The sequence below is a fragment of the Spea bombifrons genome, chromosome 5 (assembly GCF_027358695.1).
Source record: "Spea bombifrons isolate aSpeBom1 chromosome 5, aSpeBom1.2.pri, whole genome shotgun sequence".
NCBI lineage: Eukaryota > Metazoa > Chordata > Amphibia > Anura > Pelobatidae > Spea > Spea bombifrons.
This window is the reverse complement of record NC_071091.1, coordinates 78,119,332-78,136,689: the sequence shown is the minus strand read 5'-3', so window position 1 is coordinate 78,136,689 and position 17,358 is coordinate 78,119,332. Positions and strand designations below refer to the sequence as shown.

Below are 17,358 nucleotides of genomic sequence, written 5' to 3'. Positions count from 1 at the left end.
ATATATTTATTTATGCTGTATGTCAATACTTTATTATATTTATTGTTTCATTTAGATATTATATTAAAACTGCATTTTATATCAGTTTAATTCCAGTCTCTTAGCCCACTGCTTTCAATAGCGCTATTACCAGTCTCTTTCAAACAGAGTAGATATATAATCATTACAGCTACAATGTTATAGACTATAAGTAAATAAGTTATTATGTGTGGCTATTGATACCTATTATATTTCACCCCTGCTCTCATTTGAACTATCGATTTGTTTCTTATGTTGAAGAGATACCACTCCCAAGAGAGGTCTATGGTGAACCAATCTTTAAAGATGGAAAATAGTATTGCAAACTTTTTAAACGTTGGAACAAGCCAAACACCTGCTTCTCGCTGAACAATTTCTGTGGATAATGGACCTAAATAAATATCTGCGTCTGACTCATTTACTCCACTAAGCAGATTCCTGTTCATTAGTCAAATGTTGTTAATTTTAAACCATACAGTTAAATGAACACCCTGAAACAGGCAAAATAATCAGGTAGAGAATGTTTCCGACAGAGCAAACAGCAGTTCACATATACTATTAGCAGCTCTAAAGGGGTTCTAGTCTCTGTAATCAGACATATAGAAAATACTAAGGTTCCCTTATTGTCCGTTTTCAGTATAGGAGCTCATTTCAAAATCTCTTATTCGCAACAGTGGTATTTTAGTTCATGCTGGGTTAAACACAGAGTGATGTTATGCTATACAATGACAAATGTCAATTAGAATAATTGCACAATTATTCAATGACCAGCACCTACCTTTGCGTTTTTACTTAAATAAAAACTTACATTTTTGAACAGGCCACTAAAATTAGCGGTTTCTTAAATTTCAGTGGTAATAATTGTTGCCTTTAAATAAATTTATGATTTTGTGCGGGACTGAACCTTATGTTTAAATGTAACTCAGTTTTTTTTTGTTAAAAAAATTCATATTACTTTCCCTCTAAAAATAAAAAAATAAGGATACAAGCTGAAATTCCCATGTTTTAATACTGATGTACTATACTATAAAGTACTTTAATATCAAATTCATACTTACTCATTTTTATATGTTTGCTAAATATTCTCTATGCCATATGAATTGTATTACCGTATTGGCCCGAATATAGGCCGCACTTTTTTCCCCCACTTTAAGTCTTTAAAGTGGGGGTGCGGCCTATATTCGGGGTCTAGCGCCCGACGCCCGGGACATGCAGTCCCGGGCGCCCGGCAGGCAGCGGGGTTAGGATACAGATCCCCCGCAGCGGTGCAGGGGACCTGTATCCTACTCTCTGATACGCTCAGACAGCCTCCCGTGCCAGCACTTCCCACGGGGGGGAGTACCGGCACGGGAGGTTGTCTAAGCGCATCGCACGGACGTTCACCGGCAGCGGCGATGCGCCGTTGCCGGTGAACGTGCGCACGATGCATTCTAACCCCCCCGACTTACCAGGGCAGACTCCCGGGTGTCTTGCAGGGCCGGCGGAAGACATCTACGCAATACGCGTATACAACTTCCGGTGCCGGCACTTCCGCTGAGTGCCGGTACCGGGAGTTGTATACACGATGTGCATAGATGTCCCCCTCCGGCCCCGTAAGACACCCGGGAGTCTACTCTGGTAAGTCAGGGGGGGGGAGGACAGAGTGGCAGCATATCGCGGGGAGGACAGAGTGGCAGCATATCTCGAGGGGGGGGAGGACAGAGTGGCAGCGTATCTCGAAGGGGGGGAGGACAGAGTGGCAGCGTATCTCGAGGGGGGGGACAGAGTGGCAGCATATCTCGGGGAGGGGGAGAGGACAGAGTGGCAGCGTATCTCGGGGAGGGGGAGAGGACAGAGTGGCAGCGTATCTCGGAGGGGGAGGACAGAGTGGCAGCATATCTCGGGGGGGGGAGAGGACAGAGTGGCAGCATGTTTTTTGGTGCTTTTTTTAAAGAAAAAAACTTTTTCTTTAAAAAAGCACCAAACTTTAAGGGTGCGTCCTATATACGGGGGCGGCCTATATCCGAGCCAATACGGTATTTTAAGTTACTCAGACTCTTTGTATTCATATGATGTTTTTTCTTTTCTTACAAAAAATCATTTTTTCTTTCTTCTAGCTCCATGTTATATGTTAGCATTATTTACATCAAAAAGTGCATAGGGTACGTTGATCACATACGTTGATCACAATACCTTAAAGCGTTACAATTACTTAAAGATATTCCTAGAAGTTTAATATTGAGGCCAATGGGCTAGCCAATGGCTAGCCTCCATCCCTTATGTTTTCTAAATACACAATTACATAATCCCTAAATCGGCAAATATTGGTGCACCTAGAGCAGACCTGGGCAAAGCACGGCCCGCGGGCCACATCCGGCCCGCTGAATAGCTCGGACCGGCCCGCAAAGAGTGTCCTGGTGACTCACCAATGAGTCCGGTGTCCCCCCCCGCCCCGGTCACATACCTTAAACTCCTGTGTTGGAAGCGTTTGTCTCGGGTGCCGGCGCTTTACGCTGGGCGCCGGCATATGACGTCAGACGCCGGCGATCAGCAGTGAAGCGCCGGCACCCGAGACAAACGCCTCACGCTTCCAACACAGGAGTTTAAGGTAAGTGACCGGGGCGGGGGGGGAGATCCTGAGAAGGGGGGGTTAGGGAGTTAGAGGGGAGATACTGAGAAGGGGGGGTTAGGGAGTTAGAGGGGAGATACTGAGAAGGGGGGTTAGGGAGGGAGGTCTTACTGTGTGTGTGTGTCTTACTGTGTTTGTGTGTGTGTGTCTTACTGTGTGTGTGTGTATCTTACTGTGTCTGTGTGTGTCTCACTGTGTCTGTGTGTGTCTTACTGTGTCTGTGTGTGTCTTACTGTGTCTGTGTGTGTCTCACTGTGTCTGTGTGTGTCTTACTGTGTCTGTGTGTGTCTTACTGTGTCTGTGTGTGTCTCACTGTGTCTGTGTGTGTCTTACTGTGTCTGTGTGTGTCTTACTGTGTCTGTGTGTGTCTCACTGTGTCTGTGTGTATCTTACTGTGTCTGTGTGTGTCTCACTGTGTCTGTGTGTGTCTTACTGTGTCTGTGTGTGTCTTACTGTGTCTGTGTGTGTCTTACTGTGTCTGTGTGTGTCTCACTGTGTCTGTGTGTGTCTTACTGTGTCTGTGTGTGTCTTACTGTGTCTGTGTGTGTCTTACTGTGTCTGTGTGTGTCTCACTGTGTCTGTGTGTATCTTACTGTGTCTGTGTGTGTCTCACTGTGTCTGTGTGTGTCTTACTGTGTCTGTGTGTGTCTTACTGTGTCTGTGTGTGTCTCACTGTGTCTGTGTGTGTCTTACTGTGTCTGTGTGTGTCTTACTGTGTCTGTGTGTGTCTTACTGCGTGTGTCTTACTGTGTTCATAGCTTATTCAGTTATTGTAATAAATATTTTAGCCCATTTTTTAGCTCAAAATATTTTTTCCTTTTTTTTCTCCTCTAAAATCTAGGTGCGTCTTATCAGCAGGTGCGTCTTATAGAGCGAAAAATACGGTATGCACTCCGAAGCCTTGTTCATTTTGTTCACTTCTGTGCTGTGCTAATAGTTATTCAGGCCTTACTTATTCAAGCACCTCTACCAATGACGTAGGCTTGAATAACTTTATTAAACAGCACATAAGTTAACAAAATGGACAAGGCTTCGGAGTTTGTAGTTTGTAGAGGTCTGGCCCTCTAAAACCATTCCAATTTCTCATGTGGCCCCATGGGAAAATTAATTGCCCACCCCTGACCTAGAGGAATGAGTAAGGGACTTGTATATTAGGCAACTGCCTTGTGCCCCTATCGAAAAATTTGTGTTCAGGTGAACACATCAACTAATGAACCAGATTGGCAACCAACTCAGTTAACCTACCCTACAGTATGTCGGCAACCAAGCAACAAAATAAAATTCAGCATCAGAAATGATTATTATTTTAAAGAAAAAAAAAGACTGTGATCCATATAGCTAAAACAGATTTTCTTCAATTACTTAGGATTCACAAAAATTAATCTTCCTTCACGTTATATCTAAAACATCACATAAGATGTAACACATTCAATATTTTGACCTTGATTACTGGGTGATTCACTTCACTGACCTCTCGCCTTCATTATCCTATTTCCAAAATGCTTCAAACACTTTCTTAATGGAACATTTTCACAGCCAGCTATACTGTGCAGCAATCTATTAGCTTGGCCATTATTTATTCTTAAAGCAAATATAACAAATAGGGAACTCCTGGGAATGATATAAAATGTTGCCGAAACCTATACTCGGGAAAACAGATGGTTCGAATTAGGTAAAAAGTGAGAAAAAAAAAATCATATGCTAAGAGAAAACAAATATTTTTTTTCTTCCTGATATCATCAGCAAAGTATTTTCCTAATTGTGTTAATTTTATTGTTCCCTCTTTGAAAACCTGGAAAATAAATACATTTCCTCTGACAGGAGTTTTCATTAAAGATTCCCATTAAGGAAATTCTCAGAGGTCAAATGCTGTCTTTGTTTCATCCTTGGCTGTGCTTTTATAAGCTTGTGATGAAATAACACATTTCAATTTCATTCACCACACTTAAAACTGGGGTCATTTTAGGATCTTTATTTATAGATTTATTTTGCTGTTATATTAAAAAAAAAATAATGCTATCAGATTGTATATACAGTATATATAGATTGGAAAACTGCAACTTAAATTATTTTAAAAATGGTAATAAATGGGACATATGTAAAGTGGGGAGGTGGCTGCTGTTTTAATTGATGAATAGCTATGATTAAGAATACATTTAAGCTATTTAGATGGAATGCAACACATTATTTTTGATAAAACAAAGCAAGAATCGAGCCCATACTCAGCGAATACTATTCAAAAAACAAACATCTAAGGCACAAATATTGGAATTCCGTCATACTATATGTCACGTCAGTGGTCCTTCGCTGTATGTTTTTCCATGATGTGCTTGGTACATCATTGGTCTTTAAGGGGTTAAATTGCTTGAGTGTCTCATTTGAGTTTAAAAAATGCATTGCAGTCTCGCAGATTTAGCTCACTGGTAAGCAATATAGCCATGTCAACTTAGATAGGACTCGCCATACTTGGGGTACTTGGGGTAGTGGTGGGCTAAGCAATTTATCACCATATACTGTGACAGAATCCCCAATATTTATGTGTTAGATATGTGTTTTTTTAAATAGTAGTTGCTGGGTATGCACCCCCTTTTGTATATTCTTTTTTTACTGTACATTATTTTTGATGACGGAAAAATAAGGAAACATATTAAAAGCAAATAGGTACACAATTTATATTTGTCTAAGAACATGTTACTATGAGTACAGAATAAATGGTAAAAACTTTACATCCCACAGCAGATAATAATTGTGAATCCTTTACACAGGTCACTATCAGAAAGTATCTTTAATGTGTTACACATTTTAGAAAAAGGAAGGTGGAAGCTAAATTACTTTATCCTTAAATATTTAGGTAGAGTGTTAGCTTTAAACAGACTAGGCTTTTTCTTATATATCCAGCACACAAACCAAGTAGAACACAAGAATGCACTTGGTGGCATGGAATTAACCCATTGAGCTGATTCTTTATGGCAAAACTAATCGATCCATTAGTCAAAGTGTCTGAATGGGTGATTAATCTGGAGCCATTGTATTATTTACCACAATGCAATATGGATTAGGAGTTAGCTAGGCTAAGATAACTAGAACACATACAAACAGCTAATATGCAGCTGTCTGAAAACATTATATGATGCAAAAACTAGAACTCTTCTGAAAAAGAAAGCAGCACAATCTCTTTTGTAATCTTATTTTAATCAGATATTAGTAATTCACTAACTATTTTTAAAAAGGTTGCATCTAAAACACTTATAGAGAGCGTAATTATGTTTATCAATGAATGAATAACAGTGATTAATCATTGAGTAATAATTAGCAGATTGCAATTTGCTTCTGCGAGCTTTCTGCTCTGAGTAGCTGGTGAATATCAGCAGGTAGTTTGTTAATGAGGGATTGGGCTATAAATAAAAATGTAAAACCTGCTACTCTGCTGATTTCTAGGTAAATTGACAGTGGAAAGGGAGGCTACAAAGTAGAGGGAAGGTACCTCTTTAATACATGAAAAAATAATGGAAATTATGTCCACTGACAGGTGAAGTGAAAAACACTGATAATGTGGTTATCATGGCACCTGTCAGTGGGTGGGATATATTAGGCAGCAAGTGAACATTTTGTCCTTCAAGTTGATGTGTTAGAAGTAGGAAATATGGGCAAGTGTAAGGATCTGAGTGACAAGGGCCAAATTGCAATTGGCTAGATGACTGGGTCAGAACATCTCCAAAACTGCAGCTCTTGTGGGGTGTTCCTGGTCTGCAGTGTTCAGTATCAAAGTGGTCCAAAGAAGGAAGAGCAGTGAACAAGCGACATGGTCATGGGCCAAGGCTCATGACCTGTGTGGTCAAATCCAACGAGCTACTGTAGCTCAAATTGCTATATAACGTTAATATTGGTTCTAAAAGAAAGGTGGCGGAAAAAAATACAGTTCAACACAGTTTGTTGCATTTGGGGCTGTGTAGCCGCAGACCAGTCAGGGTGCCCATGCTGACCCCTGTCCACTGCAGAAAGCGCCTACAATGAGAACCTGAGCATAAGAAAGGGACCACAGAGCAATGGAAGAAGGTGGCACGCTGAATCACTTTTCCTTTAACATCATGTGGATGGCCAAGTGTGTGTGCATCGCTTACCTGCAGGACACATGGCACCAGGATTCATCCATGGAGGCCCCACCTCGCATTACAGGACTTAAAGAATTTGCTGCTAACCTCTAGCGGAGTCCATCATATACAGAATACATATGCAGTATATTATATATATATATATATATATTATATATTATGTATATAATGATTTTTTGTTGAAGAAATTATACTGGGACAATTGAGGTTGAGTTCAAAAAATCTATAATAAATGCATTATTTCCCTTTAACCCTTCCTAACACTTGGTATGGCTGGAAGAGAAGCTGCCGCCGCTGTGCTACATTGTAGCATTTTTCAATCTAAAATAGTAACAAACTTAAGTACATGCCAAGGTTCCATCAGTCAAAACCAGTTTGTTACCCTAAACGTGAATAAATAACAAGAGTCTCTAAAAGATATTAATCTATATCATAAACAATATTTTTTTTTTCTTCAGAAAAACATAATGTTCCATAAAATAAAGACAAACTAATCAAAGCATTTTATGTCCAAGATAACTGCTAACACAATATTAGTACAACGGAAACTACTCTCCCAGTGGAACGCAATAAAACATAGATTATAAGACTTTACATTCTATCCAACTGAGTTGTCTAGATATCTTGTTATTAATGTACTTTAATGAATTACAGGTTAAAATTAAAAAGTAGATTATAGGGCAGTAAATAAGTAATAATACTAACAATAATGATATCATAATACTATACTATAATAATAATGATATAATGGTTATGCAGTCACTGTGTAAATTACTATATATAAATTCTTAAACCATTAAAACAAGAAAGACAGAAGACTCAAGTGGTTACAAAAATCCAAATATATGTACCAAAAGTGTAAGATACAGAGAAACACCCTGATCGAACAAGTCAATGCAGTCCCACTGATTCAGCTCCATAGTAGGCAATATTGCCATGATAGGATTCGACAGGAAAATTGGGGTACTTTAGCATAGTTGTCGGTTAAGCAATATATGCCATGTAGTGTTACAGAATCTCAAATATTTTAATTAAGTACTTTTAAATAGTATTTGGTTGGTGGGCAACAATTCCTTGCCTTTGTATGTACATATTGGTGTAATCTGGAAGCAGCGACATAACCAATGAAAATACCTCACACACAGGCAGCCCTGCCAAAGTCTGCTAAGCGGGCTTATATCTTTAGCTGTGATATGATATTTATCAAATAAATACGCCAAGCCGTACATTAAGTACAGTTTCTATTTGTCTTAACTAGTATCCTAATCTTTTGAATATATATATATATATATATATATATATATATATATATACCGTATATCAATAAGGTACTCAGAAAATCTGAAACATCTGCGTATACCCAAATTAAGGACATATTCTGTAGTTTAAGTAAAAGCTTTTTCTTATATATGCAAGTATAAGTTTCAGCAAAACTGCTTCATCCAGACAACTGCATTTAACTTTATTCTGTCACTCTTGCAATGCTTTCCATGAAGAAAACAATAAACATATAACAATAACACCAGATATTTTGAGAACACGTTGCTTATTTTTATTCTGCATTCGCCATTTATTTTCAGTTTCTTCTACCAAATCATAATTATACTTTGCATTCTTCAGTATACTTTATACAATGATTCTGAATTTCTATTATGTTTTCGCTATTTTTATTTTTTATTATTATCTTTTTTTTATGCCCCTCAATATATATTGAGGCAAAGAATAGAAAACGAATATTACCGTAATTTAAAATATTAGTCCTTGATGATACAAAGTGTTACATTAGCACATTGTGGGGAAGAAAATGCTTAACAATCCATAGAAAGGGAAGGGCCACCTTATAATTTGTAAAACAAAAACCAAAACACTAATATTATTTAGCTTTATATGACTAGACTTACTTTTTGTTAGAATTTAAGATGATGTAAAGAAATAAATAGACCATAACATATACAAAAAACAAAAACGGTCTGTGCACATATATAAACATACTATAAATGAGAGGTTTTGGTTATATGAACTGCCCAAAGCATAATTACAATTCCAAAATAATGCCCCAGCGGGGACAAGGGTAAGTTACAACTAAAACCAAGGTCTGAGCCCAGACCTCTGATGAAGCTCTGAGGAGCGAAACATGTCAGGGGGGCTATTTGTTTTTAATAAGCCCGTGTCACTGTTTATAATTCAATTATTCTTGTTGTTAGGACTGCAGCCATCAACATGATTTGATACTATTAGTGTTATACGACTGTGGGCAAATGCCTTCATGTCACAGTGACGTATACCTTTTACGGTAGGACTGGTGACACTGGTGTTTTTAAACATCTTTTTTGGTTATACCTTTTAACAAACATGTTAGTAAAAGCGATGTTTTAGGGTGGGGTAATAATAAGGGTATTTTTGATCCCAGGAACGGGATTGATGGTCAAAGCATAATTAAGATCACCCGCCACGTCAAGGCACACTCTCAATAGGGTGAGAATCTACTCTCACCTCCTACATAGTGGGCACACAGAGCAGTTTATACTGCTACCGAAACCTGATTAATGTGTTGGGGGAGGTACAATTAAACCTCCTGCCAATTAACCCCTGGACAGCAAGCTGCAAGCAGACAAATGAGGAGCCAACAACCTCACCTATGTGCAAGCAGAGAAATGAAAAAATGTTGGTGGGCTAAGCTAGTCCCAGGCTCAAATAATACAAATGTGTAAAATGAGGCCTACCAAACAGCTTGCTGAATGAAGGAGCTCAAGGTAGAGGGGACAATTTTTACTTGCCAGTCGCTTGTGAATTACAAGCCTCATTAGTGGAGTCATATTATAGTATTTTCTAGATTAGGTTCTGTAATAATATTTCATAATCCTAACGCAAACTACATTTATATTTGCATACTGTTTTAAACTGCATTACATCGACTACAAAAACCTTTTTGGAAGGTAGCTTACTGAAGTATAAACCTATTTCATAATAAGATTAATACAGATTTTCAGTGTATGATGCCTGATATTTTAGGTGCGTAGTGCGCCATTATCTTTTTAAACGTACTTATTAGTAGAGATGTGTGGGCTTGGTTTCTAAGCAACGTATCCCTCACTTATTCCAAGGAATTTAGGCTTAAATTAGCGCTCATTCACACCAGACAAGCAAAAAGTAAGCTACACAATTATGTCATGGTAAAGGGGATTATTCTCTAAACCAGGAATGCTTGTGTGTGGACAACTAGCTTTAGTACTTGCAAAGAGTAACTTGCATACACTTGCTTTGCAGGAGAGTCGAAAGAAGCAGATTACTCAATACTCAAATTGCCCACAAATTACAAATGTGAGTTGGAACTATGACAGCTATAACGTAGCATTTTCATCATTGTCTGTGCTCAACAGTGTCGCTTCTGCTTACTCCCTTCCTGGGCTCTCCTCTGCCAGTTAGGCTTGGACACTTAACGCAAGAGAAGCAGCACCCTCTCTCCCACAATTATGTTAAATGTTATTTGCAAGTTGTTTTTTCTGCTTTTCCTTACCTTGGGTGTTGTATTTATGACCCACTCGGGATACACAAGTGAAGGTTGTTTTCACCAAAATTGATACCCGGCTATACATGATTAAAATCATTATTTTTAATCATTACAATTCATTAATTTTATCCAAAATGGTGCAAATTAAATATTGTGCTGCTAAAAATATCATTTTTATATAACATTTCCTGTTTCCTATATCTGTCTTTAGCATGAAGGTGAGTGTGTTTGCAGTGTATTGCGAATACTCAAGCAGCCACTCACCAAAGAGGAGGACCGCAGTTAAGAATACCATTCTACCTTTACTTCACTTCAAATAAAAAATGTGGAAACGTAAATAGGTCAGGCCCTGGCACTGTCGTGGGGCATGTGAAATACACAAGAATAACATAAAAAAGTACCCTTTGGCCTTTCTCTTCAAACAAATCTATTCTAGCTTTTAATATAACTTTGTATAAATTTCAACAGTCCCAAGTTATTGATGAAATCATTTTTCCTTTTTGAAACTCATTGTCACCTACATACTTGTGGGTGACATCTAAAACAAATCTAACAAAATAAGAAAAAATCCCGAAGTTCCAGGCTTGGCATCATGTGTGTTGTGTACCATCAAGCAACCTCAAGATAAACTTTCTACTTAAACTGTTTAAAAAATGAATGCTATTCCCGAGATACAGTTAACAGTTAACCTATTTTTTATTATTACATACGTTTTCCCAGTACTGAAGTCCCCTTTGCCTCTTTGTGCTTCGTGAAGTGTATGGAGAGACGCTACAACTTAACACTAGCCTGTCTAGTTCCACATTACCGGTAACTGTTTCATGTTCATAATAGCACATGTGCTGGGCATACATATTGGCAGGCTAGGCAAAATATGAGTTCTTGCTTTGGTTTGTGTACTTATTGGTTATTTTTATTCCAGGAGCAACGTGGGAATCTGAATGTGTATGGCTTCACAAATTTTATTTTGTGCATTCCCCTTTCTGTATATTTTTTTACAAAATACATCAAATCTTGAAGAGAATAGGCAACAGCAGCAGAAGACCACTATACCAGACAGGTATATCCAATAAAGTGTCCACTGAGTGTATATAATGTGGTTTTACACTATAAGCCATCAGTTATGAACCACAGTATGAACTTCAAGTAATTCAGAATAACCAACCAAAACTTATAAATCATTACATTTTGTAGATAAACTACTTGCATATCTGCAAAATACCTGAAATATGGCATAACCTAACCCCATGGGACATACATAAAACATTCATTGTGTGTGAATTTCTGTGCCAGATACACATAAATCTCTATATTTGTTTAATACACAAGGAAATTATTGCATAACACTATATTTCTTTGAGATAATGTTTAAACCAAACCTTTAGTTAATTCAAAAAAAGATTTGAAATTCCTAGTTAATAAGTAGTAGAGGCTTGACCTGTTTCATGGACTCTACAAGAAACGACAGCTATGCCACATATGTCAAGCTTGATCTACTTGACCACAGAACATATAGATTTCTATTGACATAGTGTTGAAGTACAAACTACTTGACAAAGCTCAGAAAAAAAGTGTACATATGAAAGGCTAATTCTATTAACCGTAATATCAATCCCTGCTACATTTATCCTTTCTTAATTTGAATATTTCAAAAAGGTAAGGGAATACAATACATGAATACAATTAAAACGAAGAAAGAAGACATAGATTTCATTAGACAAAAGCCATTGCATATACTGTAGATGGATAGTTGAACACTTACTGGGAGTAAAAGACTTATGTATCTAACACTTGGGAGACCTGTGAAGGTCTTTCATGACTGTGGGGAATGGGCCAGGGATGTAAAGGGTTAAAAGTATGTATCTGGGCAGAATATATAAGGAAGTTGCTAGGGGGAGGGGCTTATAGGTTAAGTATATGTCAGTTAGATTTTAAATCAGAAAGAAATTTACAGCTGACTGAGCAGGACCTTTTAGGTATATAATTTTTAAACCCCCTCCCTCCCATCCCTTTTTTAAAGCTTTACTGTCATAGTAACATAGTAACATAGTTCATAAGGTTGAAAAAAGACCAAAGTCCATCAAGTTCAACCTATATACATATTGTGTCCCTACCGTGTTGATCCAGAGGAAGGCAAAAAACCCTTATGAAGCAGATGCCAATTGCCCCATACCAGGGGGAAAATTCCTTCCCGACTCCAAATATGGCAATCAGAATAAATCCCTGGATCAACGTTCTGTCCCTATTAATCTACTATCCATAACTTGTGATATTATTGCTTTCAAGAAACACGTCCAGGCTCCTTTTAAACTCTTTTATTGAGTTTACCATTACCACTTCCTCTGGCAGAGAGTTCCATAGTCTCACCGCTCTTACTGTAAAGAACCCCCGTCTGTGCTGGTGTAGAAACCTTCTTTCCTCCAGCCGTAGAGGATGTCCCCTTGTTATAGATACAGTCCTGGGTATAAATAGGTCCTGGGAGTGATCTCTGTACTGCCCCCTTATATATTTATACATAGTTATTAAGTCCCCCCTAAGCCGTCTTTTCTCCAAACTAAATAACCCTAATTCTGATAATCTTTCTGGGTACTGCAGTCCTTCCATTCCCCTTATTACTCTGGTTGCCCGTCTTTGAACCCTCTCCAGTTCCACTATATCTTTCTTGTACACTGGTGCCCAGTACTGTACACAGTATTCCATGTGTGGTCTGACTAGTGACTTGTACAATGGTAGAATTATTTCCTTGTCATGGGCATCCATGCCCCTTTTGATGCACCCCATGATTTTATTTGCCTTAGCAGCAGCTGCCCGACACTGGTCGCTACAGGTAAATTTACTGTTAACCAAGACTCCTAAGTCCTTTTCCATGTCAGTCGTCCCCAGTGTTTTCCCATTTAATACATATTCCCAGCCTGGATTTTTCTTCCCCATGTGCATAACCTTACATTTATCCGTGTTGAACCTCATCTGCCACATCCCAGCCCAAGCCTCCAACCTATGCAGATCCATTTGTAATCGTGCACTGTCCTCTATTGTGTTAACCACGCTACAGAGCTTAGTATCGTCTGCAAAGATTGATACTTTACTATACAATCCCTCTACAAGGTCATTAATAAATATATTAAAAAGAATAGGACCCAAAACTGACCCCTGTGGTACCCCACTAGTAACAGTCACCCACTCAGAGTATGTACCATTAATAACCACCCTCTGTTTCCTATCACTGAGCCAGTTACTTACCCACATACACACATTCTCCCCCAGCCCAAGCATTCTCATTTTATGTACCAGCCTTTTATGTGGCACCGTATCAAATGCTTTGGAAAAATCAAGATATACGACATCCAGCGATTCACCCCGATCCAGTCTTGAGCTCACCTCCTCATAAAAGCTGATCAGGTTAGTTTGACAGGACCGATCCCTTGTAAACCCATGCTGATATGGAGTCATACGTTTATTTTCATTGAGATACTCCAAAATAGCATCTCTTAGGAAACCCTCAAACAGTTTACATACAACAGAAGTTAAACTAACAGGCCTATAATTCCCCGGGTCACTTTTTGTCCCCTTTTTGAATATTGGCACAACATTTGCAATGCGCCAGTCCTGGGGAACAGACCCGGTCACTATAGAGTCCTTGAATATTAGAAATAGGGGTCTGTCTATTACATTACTTAACTCCCTTAGAACGCGGGGGTGAATGCCATCTGGACCTGGTGATTTGTCTATTTTGATTTTTTTTAGGCGGCACTGCACTTCTTCCTGGGTTAGACAGGCGACATGTACTGGGGCATTTATCTCATCCTGCTGTATATTACCTGGCATTTCATTTTCCTCTGTGAATACAGCAGAGAAGAATATATTTAATAGATTCGCTTTTTCCTGATCCCCGTCTATAACGTCTCCCTCATTACTTTTTAAGGGGCCGACGCTTTCATTTTTAACCTTTTTACTATTTATATAGTTAAAGAACATTTTGGGGTTTGTTTTACTCTCTTTGGCAATGAGTCTTTCTGTCGCCACTTTTGCTGCTTTTATCTGATTTTTACATATTTTATTTTTTTCCCGATAGCTTCTTAGTGCTTCCTCACTGCCTTCCTGTTTTAGTAGCTTAAATGCCTTTTTTTTGCCATTTATTGCCACCTTTACATTTTTATTTATCCACATTGGTTTTCTCTTGCTCCTGACACTTTTATTCCCATACGGTATGTACTTTTCACAGTGAGAATTTAAGATATTTTGAAAAATCTCCCATTTAGTATCTGTGCTTTTGTTTTTGAGGACATTTTCCCAATTTACAGTGTTAAGGGCTTCTCTTAGTTGATCAAACTTTGCCTTCCTAAAGTTCATAGTTCTTGTGGCTCCTCTAAGAGTTCCCTTATTGAACGACATGTTATAATGTATTATATTGTGATCACTATTTCCTAGGTGCCCTCTGACCTGCACATTAGTTACTCTGTCAGGTCTGTTGGTTAATATTAAGTCCAGTAGAGCGCCCCCTCTGGTTGGGTCCTGTACCATTTGGGACAGATAATTATCTTTACTTATAGTCAGAAAGCGGTTTCCTTTATGAGATTCACAGGTCTCGGTTTCCCAGTTTATGTCGGGATAGTTAAAGGCCCCCATAATAACCACCTCATTGTGATTTGCTGCCTTGTTTATTTGCTTTAATAATTGATCTTCTGCTGCTTCAATTATATTTGGTGGCTTATAGCAAACCCCGATCAGTATTTTATTATTTTTCTTTCCATATATTTCTACCCATAATGACTCCACATCATCATTTCCCTCACATATATTCTCCCGCAGTGTGGCCTTTAGGCTGGACTTTACATAAAGGCAAACTCCTCCCCCTTTTCGTTTTTTTCGATCCTTCCTGATCGCGGCGCTTGGCGGTTGTTCTTGCCTGTTATGTTAATTTGGTACATGCACACTTGAGTGACAAGTGGTGGGCATTCTTTACACGCCCACGAAGGTTCGTGGCGGGCAGTTTTATATGTGGTGAGTAGAATTTAAAAGATGGTTATAAACATGGTTATTGATGGTGATTACAAAATGTGGTTTTATAGGCAAGACATAAGCCAGGTGCTGTGGCCGCTCCCACCCCACACTTTATAGCAGGTTATGTTAGCTCCAATGTCAGGTTATATATATGCAATTGCATGATGTATTTATGTCATGTTGTCATTGATATAATAAATGTTTTGAATGTATTTCTTTGTCGGTATTGTTTTTTAGCCCAGTCCCTTATAGCAGTCATGCTTTTGTATAATAAATAATGTATTTATAAATAACTGGAACTGGATCTAATAAGGTCACACTCAGCCAATGCAGAAATTAATGGCTGTCTTTCCCAGTGGTAAATACATGTATTATTCTGGGAATGGCTCAACACTATCACATTAAATGGTCCTGTATTTTAATGATTATACCCAATTAAAAGTACATTCATTTTTTACCTTTCTGTCATAAACTAATAGGAACATGACAAGCCGGCAAACAATATGAAATTTATTAGGGGAGCATGGAGGAACAGTAATGTGGATTTTTATTTTATTTTTTAACTAAATTTAGTAAGTGTGACAGTTTTTAGAAGCACATGTACAATTATCCAGTATTATCCCAGTGCCGTGTTAGTCACTTGTAAAATTAGTAATCTTCAGCTTTACAACTTGCCTAAATGAGCACAGTAATTTGGCACTATGGCAACTATGCCTCCTAAATGTTTCCCTGTTATCACTCACAACGAAGCTGTTCACTGACTGGAAAGGGAGATGAATTATTAGTTTTCATTTTCTGCTATGCACCAGCCACATCTGTGGGTAAATCCTCTTATTTCAGTCTTTAAATACATCATAAATATTGATTAGTAATAACAATTATTTGTAGAAGCAATTTCTGCATGTACACAGTTTGCTATAACTAGTTGGAGTTCTTTTTATACCAGTTATTTAACACTCAGTGAGTCACGAAGAAGCTGGAGAGAGAGAGAGTAGAAGGGGAGATCTTATACAGTCTTATACTTAATTACCATGTTAAGTAATGAGTGATTATCGGTTGAATAGGTGTTACGCCATTGTTTGAATTACCCAAGATGATGAATACAACGTGATATTTTGTATCACATACCTGATGAGTGTCTCTTGATTTCTTCACATCCCATGAAGTCTTTAAGCAAGATACGATTAACCCAATACACGTTTTATTGACAACCTGAAAGAATCGGTCAGTAAGTTTGGTTAAAAAATAAATACATAAATAGCAATTCCGATATGTCTGAATGCTTCTTACAATATAATGATGATATGCTGTAAACCGATATTCATAGAAGAACTAAACTGGGAAAATCCAACCATAAATATGAACAAATATGGGTCTGTTTACCAAAGACTGATGTGTAATTAAAGGGTTAACACAGCTGACTCAGTAGCAAGAACCCTATGCCCAATAGCCCAATCAAAATGCAACAAGAATATTCACTAAAACGCCAGTTACTGTCAAATTGATTTGGGAACTGAAAGTTTTAACATTGCATCAATTTGAAAGCATCCTACAGATTTTCACTAGCACTTGACTGGTGTTAAGTTGGAAGGCTAATACTCAATCACTTTAAAAAAATTTAAAAAGTTAAATAATAATATTGAGTAATAGAGCATATTATCTGCTATAATCAGTATTAAGGAACTGAAACTACTGCCTTTACGTATCAATATCAACCGAATATAAAATCTAACATTGCATTGAGGCACTGAAGATTCTGAAATATACAAAGAAAACTGAAATACATTTAATGGCACTAATCAATGGCTAGCTTTTTTTTTTTAAATTCACATTTTTTACTGCCTGTAGTTATAAGTGATGTATTCTCCATAAGAAGGACCTGTCTTTTTAGGAGGGGAACTGAAGAAGGCCAAGTAGAATGGGCCTATGACTCCGACTCATACCTATGCTTCTCACATTGTGTATATTTAGTATATATTTATATGTATATTCCATTTGTAAATTAAGTACAAATATGATGCTAAAGTAGTCTTGTATCTACAGTTGTTTTTGTACTATTCCACTTTGTGCTGATATGGATCTCTGTATTGTGTGGGTAACGTTACCTT

The 17,358-nt window shown here is 37.9% G+C and overlaps 1 long non-coding RNA gene across 1 annotated transcript; it reads right to left on the bottom strand.

The window, feature by feature from the left end:
- Nucleotides 1–2,134: 2,134 nt before the first annotated feature.
- LOC128497886 (uncharacterized) lies at nt 2,135–4,171 on the bottom strand. Its single transcript, XR_008354349.1, has 2 exons — nt 3,750–4,171; nt 2,135–2,330 (listed from the first exon to the last, which is right to left on the bottom strand). It is a non-coding gene; the product is annotated as an uncharacterized LOC128497886 (long non-coding RNA).
- Between the last annotated feature and the right edge of the window lie 13,187 nt (nt 4,172–17,358).